Raw genomic sequence first — 8,612 nt, forward strand, 5'->3', positions numbered from 1 at the left:
TATATGACGCTAAAGGAGACAACCAAGCGTGTTATACGACGCTAAAGGAGACAACCAAGCGTGTTATATGACGCTAAAAGGAGACAACCAAGCGCTAAAGGATACTTTTAGCATCAATAAAAACAACAAAGGCACCTGAAGGAATGTCTATAAGTCATAAATGTCTATAAGACTTATGTCTATAAGTCCCACAAGACAGGAGTGAGACTGTGTTGATAACACTGCTGAGGTGTCATAGAATCAAAATGCAGAAAATGCGAATTGTGGTCTAGTAGTAAGTAGTTGTGGCCGGATTGCATAACATGGGCGCCAAAATAAAAATAGCCGCTACGCTGCTACCCTCACTGCTAAGCTAACACCTACAGTGTGTTCCAGCAGTTAGTCTCATATTTTGGTGAAGTTTGAGGAAACGTTTGTGTGTTTCCACCCTGCCGAGGCCAAACTGTGAGGGAATGTCACGCTGCACACGGATCAAATTCAAAAAGCTCTCGTTCCAGGACTGAAGTACTGTGGTACCAAAAATGTGGTTACCATAACAACACTGTGGAGCGAGTGAAATGAGATCCGCAGTGGAGGCTGAGAGGCAGGTGGAGCGAGCATGTGTGAGAGCAGGGAGGGAGACGGAGAGACGGATAAGACTCGAAACACGAGATGTTAGACATCAGCAGTTTTCGGGGCAGATGAGCGGTGAACCCTGGCCTCGCCTGACAGGCAGCGGGGGAAAGTAACTAAGTACATGTGGACTGCAGTACTGTACTGCAGTCCACATGTTGAGGTACTTGTACTTTTCTTTTTTTTTCATGTTACTTTCTACTTCTACTCCGCTACATCTCAGAGAGAAATATTCTACTTTAGTTACTCCACTCCATTCCTCTGACAGCTTTAGCTACTAGTTACTTTAGTTACTAGTTACTTTAGTTACTCCACTCCATTCCTCTGACAGCTTTAGTTAATAGTTACTATAATTACTAGTTACTTTAGTTACTAGTTCTTTTATTTCCTCAACTCTATTCCTCTGACAGCTTTAGTTACTAGTTACTTTAGTTACTAGTTACTAGTTACTTTAGTTACTCCACTACATTCATCTGACAGCTTTAGTTACTAGTTACTATAGTTACTAGTTTACTAGTAACTAGTTACTTTAGGTACTACTTACTAGTTATTAGTTATTTTACTTTCTCCACTACATTCATCTGACAACTTTAGTTACTAGTTAATTTAGTAACTAGTTACTTTAGTTACTCCACTACATTCATCTGACAGCTTTAGTTACTAGTTACATTAGTTACTAGTTACTTTAGTTACTCCACTACATTCATCTGACAGCTTTAGTTCCTAGTTCATTTAGTTACTAGTTACTTTAGTTACTAGTTACTTTACACACTTTACACACATAATATAAATAACCAAAAACGCGATGAATTATGGACCTAAAGTGGATAAATCTTGGATGTAACGGTTTGGATTTTAGGCTCAACAACCCCGAAAAAGGCTGGAAGTTCCAGGCTGGATAGAAAATCACCTGTATCAGAGACCTCCGTAACCGCTAACTTGTTAGCTTGTAGCTGCAACTTTTGGTGAGTTTCTATGTTTTATGGTTGTTAAATGATTAAACTATGAATCAGAGGTGCTGTTTTTGCTCGTTGGCAAGTTTCTCGGTCTCAGAGGGTTGATAGAATCCCTAATTTCTGATGTAGACAATTTTAGGAAATGGGTCAAATTTGACCCAGGACAACAGGAGGGCTAAATCTCTCTTTTCTGTTGTTGATTAAGCGACATCAGATGTCAGAAGACATCAAATACAATCCAGGACAAAAACACAAGGAGGTCCAGGACTTATGTCCATTGTGGTCCTCAAGACATCAGGACAGCGTGTGATAAACATTGAAATGACAGAAAAGAATGAAGGTATTATTTATAAGTATTGAAAATGATTATTGCGAAAATTACGGCGTTGGCTAAAATTAAGGATTTTGAGTTTCGGGCTACAACCTTTGAGCCCTGTGGCTTCACTGAGAACCTTGTTGGCCGTGTTCCTGTCGGCCATCTTGTTTTCTAGGATGAAACTCAAGGATTTTACTGATGCTTTTGAGCCGTTTAATTGGAACAATGTATGCTCTTAATTGATCCCCAGTGGGGGAATTACAATTAACACTCTGTTGTTATTACACACTACACACAGTCCTGAAACACACACACACACACACACACACACACACACACACACACACACAGGCCTGAAATACACACACACACACACACACACACACAGGCCCTATGTTGTGATCTTTTGAACCGTGACATATTTGTCTGTCTCGCTGGCTCTTTCATCTTCATCAGACTCTGGTCCATTTGTCCAGTCCTACCAGACTCTGGTCCATTAGCCGGGTCCTACCAGACTCTGGTCCATTAGCCTGGTCCTACCAGACTCTGGTCCATTAGCCTGGTCCTACCAGACTCTGGTCCATTAGCCGGGTCCTACCAGACTCTGGTCCATTAGCCGGGTCCTACCAGACTCTGGTCCATTAGCCTGGTCCTACCAGACTCTGGTCCATTAGACTCTGGTGCATTAGCCCGGTCCTACCAGACTCTGGTGCATTAGCCCGGTCCTACCAGACTCTGGTGCATTAGCCCGGTCCTACCAGACTCTGGTCCATTAGCCCGGTCCTACCAGACTCTGGTGCATTAGCCCGGTCCTACCAGACTCTGGTGCATTAGCCCGGTCCTACCAGACTCTGGTCCATTTCTTCATTTTATCTACCAGTCACTCGCCTGTTATGTAATGATTGAGTAAAAATGAGATGATACATCTCAGGGGGGACAAGGCAATTTGAATATTCAAGTCAGCAACCCCACTGGTATTAAGAAGACAAAGCAATGTATTCATGTTAAATTGTTCTGGATTATCACTTAACTTGTTACGATTGAGTGGCAACAGGGAGCTCAGTTTGGGTTCATATTGGAGCTTTTGGTGCAGAAATGTTTCCAGTGACACCATCTTTCTTCTAGATAAACTGGTCGTCATATTCATTTATATAAATATCCAAACAAAGGATGTTGTATTTACAAGGTTCACTCTGCGGCGGAGTTCCACCACGACAGTCTGTTTGCATTAACCAGTTCCTAATGGACTGCTCTGCGGTTGTGGTCATTTAGCGTAATGACATTTATCTTCTGCAAATGATGCTCCAGTGGGAGAGTCATTCAGTGCTTCCGCATGGAGAAATTAAATGCAGCATTGCGGATTAAATGCGGGCTGGTGGGTGTATTTGGGGTGTAGCAACAACACCAACAGAGTAGCAAAATTGGGTTTCCCCATTAAGGGGGGGCGGCGCAGCTCGGACACGTTCGGGATGCTAACTTGCTTGGTAGAGCTCGGCAATATATCGATATTATATCGATATAGTGATATGAGACCAGGCATTCTCTTAGATTTTGTGTATCGTTATATCATAATATGACATAAGTGTCTTTTCCTGGTTTTAAAGGCTGCATTACAGTAAAGTGATGTAATTTTCTGATCTTACCAGACTGTAACTGTTCTATTATTTACCTTTACCCACTTAGTCGTTATATCCACATTACTGATGATTATTTATCAAAAAACTCATTGTGTAAATATTTTTTGAAAGCACCGATAGTCAACTATATTGTTATGTTGTCGATATCGAGGTATTTGCTCAAAAATTCTATATCCAACGGACAACATCCTCTCATCACCCCAGCAGTCGAGAGTTATTTATTTCCAAATAGTTATTTACCGGGCTGGGAGAAATCTAAAAACAACATTGCTGCCTCCAGCAATAACGGAAGTATGGATTGGAACAACGTGGTAGTCTGTGGACTTTGTAAAGTGGTCCCAGAGGATAACAGGATCCCAGGATAACAGCAGCAAAACAACGTAGGTTCCGCTTACCTATGGTCAACCACCTAGGGTGACCAGAAGAGAATGGGTCAAGCAACTGGGGTGACCAGAGGAGAATGGGTCAACCAGCTAGGGTGACCAGAGGAGAATAGGTCAACCAACTGGGGTGACCAGAGGAGAATAGGTCAACCAACTGGAGTGACTAGAGGAGAATAGGTCAACCAACTGGGGTGACCAGAGGAGAATAGGTCAACCAACTGGAGTGACTAGAGGAGAATGGGTCAACCAACTGGAGTGACTAGAGGAGAATAGGTCAACCAACTGGGGTGACCAGAGGAGAATAGGTCAACCAACTGGGGTGACCAGAGGAGAATGGGTCAACCAACTGGGGTGACCAGAGGAGAATGGGTCAACCAACTGGGGTGACCAGAGGAGAATGGGTCAACCAACTAGGGTGACCAGAGGAGAATGGGTCATGGGTGAAATTTGAGAGACTCCGCCTGACGTCTTACTCCCCCCATGTGAAGTACCAAACTCCTTCCTACATACATTGCAAAACGCTTTGTTTGCATCGTTTGCATTTCCAAGTCCCTGTTGGTGTTAGCGTTAATAGAAACACTAACAGGTTCCCCTTCAGGAACGTTGTAGAGCGCCCTCTGGTGGACAGACTATGCTATACTATCATTTATTTGTCATTGCAAATAATTCTGATGAACGAAAATTTAAATCAGCCATTATAAATGCCTAATAGTTGCAAGTAAACATTGTCTTCATTGGCCATTGGGGTTAGTGATGGTGCACCATGGTTTTGGTGTTGGAGATCTGGGTTCGATTCCCACTGCCAAACATCAACCAATGTGTCCCTGAGCAAGACACTTATCCCCTAGTTGCTTCAGAGGCGATCAGTCCATCCATCCATCCATCCATCCATCTTCAACCGCTTATCCGCTATCGGGTCGCGGGGGCAGCAGCTCCAGCAGGGGACCCCAAACTTCCCTTTCCCGAGCCACATCAACCAGCTCCGACTGGGGGATCCCGAGGCGTTCCTAGGACAGGTTGGAGATATAATCTCGCCACCTAGTCCTGGGTCTTCCCCGAGGCCTCCTCCCAGCTGGACGTGCCTGGAACACCTCAGTTGATTGGTCAATTAATGGCTGAGTGGTTTGGGCTTGTAAAATGTCAGAAAACGAGGATCAGTGTTTCCCAAAAAGCCCAAGACGACGTCCTCAAAGGTCTAATTTTTTCCCCAACTCAAAGATCCTCAGCTCGTGTCCCAGAGGAGAGAAGAAACTAGAACATATTCACATTTAACACGCTGACGTTAGAGAAGTTTGACTTCATTTTTTTAAATGACAAAGCGATTCATCGTTTATCGGAATAGTCGGTGATCAATTTCGTAGGTGACAACTAATCAAAAGATCTTTGACGCTCTGGTTTGGCATACGTTTAATTAACGAGAATCTGACTAAGCATGTTTTATTGCTGAATCAATGAAGGTGATGAGCGTGGTTGGGTGTCTGCTACAGTATTCAACCAGCTGTTAAAAAAACACTTGTCTGTGCAGAAAAATGAAGCCTTTCATAATGGTGGATGAGGAGTTAGTTAAATAATTGATACGCCTGCAGGGTGTTAACCCAGCAGGAAGGTTCTGGAGCGGGTGGACTCTATATTACACACCCAACCCCACACACCGGCTTGTCCTTTCTGTTTCTGCTTCCTTCAAACTGCGATGTGTCTCTGCAGAAATGCACCTTTGTTGCTTAATGATGTAACAGGAGGGGGCTGTGTTTTTAAAAAAGATAAAAGATGGACAACATCTTCTTCATGTTCTTCATCTTGAGTTGAGAATTTGTCATCTTTTGCTTCCATGGCGTTGTGTTGGAAGGTCTCTGTAGCTCAGTCCAGTTGGGAACGGGAGGGTCGCAGGTTCAAGTCCTCATACGGACCAAAAGTATGGTGGTGGTCCTGAAAACCGCCAAGGTACAAGCCACCGATCCCCCAACTTCTGCCCCCCCCCCCCGCTCTGACATCTCTCCATTATTGCCTGTATAATTTATTGTATGCTCTTTATTGATGCCCTATGGGGAAATAAAAATTTACACTCTGTTGTTATTACACAATACACACAGGCCTGAAAGGTCCTATTCATGCACTAATGGAGAGATGTCAGAGTGGGGGGGGGGGGGCTGCCAGCTTGACCAACGCCCTGAGCGCTTGAGGGGGGTTTGGTGCCTTGGTCAAGAGCACCTTGGCAGGTATGTGCGCGTCAAGGATTAGTTGTAGAGTGTAATGCATGAGAGACAAAGGAGACCTTGAGTCCTTACGTCGCTTTCTAACGCTGAGGGCTGCTGACCACGCGTCAGAGTGAGGTGTGTTTGATTCTCGCACCTGACTCGTCAACACGCTGTGTGCCCGGTGATTGGACCAGAGGAGGATCAGGATCAGGTTTCCAGGTGATCCACCGTGTCGTCACTGACGATCTTCAGTTTAATGTTTGAGTCATGCTTAATAATCACTTATTTGTCCTTTCTCATCCACATTAGTCTGGGTGGTTCGCCGCTTCCATGATGCTAAAGAACGACGCCGTCAGGTTTCATCTACGTCAGGTTGTGCTGAAGACTTTTAGACTCATCCCCATTGTAGGTTAGCAGTTTGAAATGTGCTCACATGTATTTTTCAAACTGTATTTTAGTGGCAACATGTGCTGCAAAAACAAAGACTTGCACATCTCTGATGTTATTTCTACACCAAGAGGCTGTGTTTGTGGCTCTAACGACTAGGGTTGGGTACCGAAGCGCGGTGCCAATAGGGCACTGGTGCCGACTTAAACGATAGTAACCAGACTGAATAAGGGGGAAGAATTCGGTGCCTGAATGTACACCACACTTGACAGAAGGTAACGTTAACCTAACTTTAGTACTTGATTCATGGAGACATTCCTACACACATTAAAAGACGGAGAAATTCCTTCACACATTAAAAGATGGAGACATTCCTACACACATTAAAAGACGGAGACATTCCTTCACACATTAAAAGATGGAGACATTCCTACACACATTAAAAGATGGAGACATTCCTACACACATTAAAAGATGGAGACATTCCTACACACTGGACCTTAAAAGATGGAGACATTCCTACACACTGGACCTTAGAAGACAAAGATATTCCTACACACTGAACCTTGAAAGACGGAGACATTCCTACACACATTAAAAGATGGAGACATTCTTAAACCATGGACCTTAAAAGACGGAGACATTCCTACACCCTGGACCTTAAAAGACGGAGACATTCCTACACACTGAACCTTGAAAGACGGAGACATTCCTACACACATTAAAAGATGGAGACATTCCTACACCCTGGACCTTAAAAAACGGAAAAACAACCCTTGTGTTTTCTCGTTAACTTCTCCAGGACATGAACACCTGTTTCCTGGTGAAAGTCTGGTGTTTTCTCCTTAACTTCTCCAGGACATGAACACCTGTTTCCTGGTGAAAGTCTTGTGTTTTCACCTTAACTTCTTCTATAAATACGTGGAATACAAACCAATTACAGAGCTTTGCTTTTCGTCCCCATATGTACGATTTTTTTCATGAGAACAGGCGGTTTAAGGCAAAAAAAGCGGAAGATTGAACCCCAAACTGATGAGATCAGTCGCCATATTTCCTGTTTCTAAGCTGCTGGAGTGATTTGGGGGATCAGCTGCCGTTAGCAGGTAGCTACGGGAGATTTCTCAGCTCGTTTATCTCGGAGGCGGAGGAGGTTTACGGCTCCAGCGATGGATGCTGGGAAAAAGGAGTAATAAGTGAGTCTCATCAGCGGTGAAAAATGACTCCTAGTTTTATTGTTATGGTCTGACTTCTGCTCAGAGCTTCAATGTGTTTGGTAATTAACACGAGACCGGGGGGATGGATGATGTGAGACGTGAGCTTCTGACCTGCCGCGCTGGCCTGGTTCCAGACGCACATCTCCACAAATCATTTTAACGTCATCAGCTAGAGAAGAAGTGATTGTGTGGATGAATATGAGCTGAGCAGAGGGGGAGGAAACGGAGAGCAGCAGGTATGACTGTGTTGTCTGCGAGTCATAAGAAGGACTAAGATGGAGCCTAATATGTCTAATATTGGATCATTACACACAACACTACTAAACCTACTGTTACCGCGGCGACAGCAGGGTTAGTAGTGTGCAAAAAGGTCAAATAGAGCAATTTCTTCAGTGTGATTCCAGTGTTTATCCCAGTGTATCGGGAGGCTCGGGGCCCACCGGGTATAACACAGATAATCACACACACACACACACCTCGACGCATCGTTTGCACCGAACGACGTGTCTGATATTGGAAAGACTCCTCTTCACTGTTTGAGTTTCTTAGCCGTGTTCTGATTTATAATGTGTGTAATGTGTAACAGGGCTAACATTACACACAATACACACAAGTCTTTATCAGACGTAGGTTATCATGTGTCCCCCGTCCCACACTGCATGAGGTGATGGGCCGTCCTCGGACTGGAGGGGGTCCAATACGCTGGAAACGGTGTAAAGAACCTGCTGATGCCGCTGGATCTGTGACTGTTTCCCTCCTATCAAATGCCAGTTAATGTGATTTACACACACACACACACACACACACAGACGCACACACACACACAGACGCACACACACACACACACGCATACACACTCATATACACACACACGCATACACACACACACACACACTCATATACACACGCACG

The 8,612-nt window shown here is 44.3% G+C and overlaps 1 long non-coding RNA gene across 1 annotated transcript in view; it reads left to right on the plus strand.

The window, feature by feature from the left end:
- The window catches only part of LOC117954667, a 9,921-nt gene that overhangs the window by 914 nt on the left and 395 nt on the right, over positions 1-8,612 (plus strand). Inside the window, exon 2 of the long non-coding RNA XR_004658858.1 lies at positions 776-781. This is a non-coding gene — a long non-coding RNA (uncharacterized LOC117954667). The remainder of the gene's footprint in view (positions 1-775; positions 782-8,612) is intronic.

Source organism: Etheostoma cragini, chromosome 12 (assembly GCF_013103735.1).
Source record: "Etheostoma cragini isolate CJK2018 chromosome 12, CSU_Ecrag_1.0, whole genome shotgun sequence".
Taxonomy (NCBI): domain Eukaryota; kingdom Metazoa; phylum Chordata; class Actinopteri; order Perciformes; family Percidae; genus Etheostoma; species Etheostoma cragini.